Here is a 2,949-nt window from a genome sequence, read left to right as displayed (position 1 = left end):
CAAGGGCTCAAGTAGAAAGCAAATGTTTTGAGAATGATGAGGGCAACAAATGTACAAAAGTGCTTGACACAATGGATGTATGTGTGGATTGTGATGAGTTGTACAAGCCCCCAATAAAATGATTTAATTTAAAAAATTTAAGAAAAAATATTAAATAATACCTGACCAAAAAAAAACCTATTAACATTAAAAAAAAAGAAATGACCATGTTGTTATAGATGGGGGCCATCAAGTCAGCTCCCACCCATAGCAGCCCGGTCCACACAATGTTCCTCTGCGGGAGCCCATTGTGGCAGCCCCGTGTCAGTGCCCCTCTCCCTGCCTCTCTGCTTTACCAAGCGGGAGGCCTCCTCCTGGGACTGGTCTCTCTTGACAACTTGCCCAAAGCCAGACAAAGTCACACCAGCCTTGCCTCCGAGGCGCTCTGGAGGCACTGCTTCCAAGACAGTTCTGGGCGTCCTTCCAGCAGTGCACAGCACTTTCAACAGTCTTCTCCAGCACCACAGTGCAAATGCACCCGTTCTCCTTGGGCCTTCCCATATTTTACTTCATTCTCTCTCTCTCGCTCTCTCTGCCATGTTTGAAAGGAACTTGCCTGTCACGAAGGACTCCAAGCCCACTCGGTTTTACTTTCCCACCTTTCTGTCGCCTCTCAGATCAATATTTAGATCTGAGGGGTAAGGAGTCTGGAGGAATTTTTAGGTTTTGTTTTGTTTTTGAAGCAATTTTTATTTCATGTATTTTGTGTGTGTTAAACACTCCATTGTTTTTTGGTCCCCACCACCATCCTTCCTCTCTCCCTGTTCCTACCTCATAGTCGTCAAAGGCTTGTCTACTGGTGTATAAACCGTATTTCCTCTTTGCTGTTTCTTTATAACTAGTGATATTAAATATTTATCTTTTTGCTAGTTTGTCTTATTGACAGTTTGCTAAATATAATGGTCTCTAGTTTTGTCCACATCTTGTGGTGTTTAAGAGATTTATCACTGTTTTTATTGAAGCATAAAATTCCACAGTACAAATGTCCCAGAGCTTGTTTAACCGTTCCTCTGCAGAAGAGGTGTTTGGTTGTTGCCATGTATTTGATACTGTGGAAATTGCTGCAATAAACATAGGTGCACATATGTCAGTTCATGTTATATTCTTAATTTCTTTAAGGTATATACCCAATAGAGAGCTTGCTGGATCATAAGGTACTCGGCTTTACACTTGTTTAAAGAAGTGCCGTACCAATTTCCATAGTGTTTATACAGTTCTGTCTCCATATCTTCTCCTGTATTTGTTATTTTCTATTTTAATAAATTTTGCAAAAAGTGTTTGTGTGAGGTGATATTTCATTGTTGTTTTAATTTGTTTTCTATTATTGCTTAATGATCTTGAATATTTCTTCATATAGTTGTTAGCCACCTGGATGTCATCTTTGGTAGATTGCCTATTCATGTCTTGCGCACATGTTTTTTATTCAATTGGATTTTTCTATAGTTTTGGAGAGTAACCCTTTTGGCTGATGTATTATTACTGAATATTTTTCCTAGTCTGTGGGTTCTCTGTTGACTCTTTTGATGGAAGTATTTGGTGTGCATAAATGTATTTTTAATAGTTCTCAGTTCTTTATTGTCTTTTATAGTGTGGGTATTTTTCATTACATTTGGTAGTGTGATTATGCCTTATATTAGGATCCTTAAGTTTTCTCCTACTTTTTTCATTGATGGTCTCAATTATGTGTGATTCATACTGAGGTCTTTGGTCAATCTTGAGTTTGTTCTTATACACGATGTGCCATGTGAGTCTCCTTTCCTTCTTCTACAGGTGAAGATCCAGTTACGCCAGCACCACTTGTTGAAAAGCATGGTTCTTGCTCATTTAATGTGTTTTATTTCTGTGCTCGCTTTGGTAGCACATATACTAAAATAATATGTTTTATTTCTTTATCAAAATTCTATGCCAGATATATGTATGGCTCATGATAAAAGCTGTAAGAGCCCCCCAAAAATGATTTAAAATAAAAAAATTTAAAGGCTGAAAAAATTATTCAATGCCTGTGGGTACTTGGTTGTATTATTGAGTTTTCAGTTCTAATCCATTGGTCTTCATATCTATTGTACCAGAACCAAGCTGTTTTGGTTACCCTGGCTATACCCGTATACCAGGTGCCAAGGTCTGGAATTAAAAGGCCTTTTTCTTTCTTTCCTTCAGTCTTCTTATTCAATGTCAAATTTTCACCTGCTTATGAGGTAATAGAAAATACCAAGGTTCCGGAAGGGGGAGGGAGCACTAAAACTGATTATGATTGCACAAATCATTTTAAAGGTGATTTAACCATGGCGGGTGGGGGGGTTGAAAATTGATGTGGTAATGATTGTACAATTCTCCTTGATATGATTGAAAGATGGAACCACTGAATGTATGATATGTAAATTATGTGCCAATAAAACTGTTGGAGAAAAAGAAAGAAAGGAAATACAATGGGTTAGAGGTCAGGTACACCTTCATCCTCAAAGTAATATCCTTGCTTTTCAACACTCTAAAGAGGTCTTAGGCAGTAGATTTACTCAATGCAACTTGTCTTTTGATCTCTTGACTGCTGCTTCCATGAGCACTGATTGTGGATCCAAGTAAGGCAAAATCCTTGACAACTTCAATCTTTTCTCCATTAATCATAATGTTGGTCTAGTTGTGAGGATTTTGATTTTCTTTACACTGAGTTGTAAGCCATACTGAAGGCTGCGATCCTTGATCTTCATCAGCAAATGTTTCAAGTCCTCCTCACTCTCAGCAGGCAAGATTGTGCCATTTAGATATCGAAGCCTTCCTCCAATCCTGATGCTGAATTGTTCTTCATATAATGAAAGTACTGTGCACTACTAATAGGACAAACAAGTCTGTCTTGAAAGAAGTACATCCAGAGTGCTCCTTAGGGGCAGGATAATGTGACTTGGTCTTACATAC

This window comes from Echinops telfairi, unplaced genomic scaffold (assembly GCF_000313985.2).
Source record: "Echinops telfairi isolate 266 unplaced genomic scaffold, ASM31398v2 ScPeMD7_18;HRSCAF=68, whole genome shotgun sequence".
NCBI classification, from domain to species: domain Eukaryota; kingdom Metazoa; phylum Chordata; class Mammalia; order Afrosoricida; family Tenrecidae; genus Echinops; species Echinops telfairi.
Note: the sequence above shows the minus strand (reverse complement) of the source record.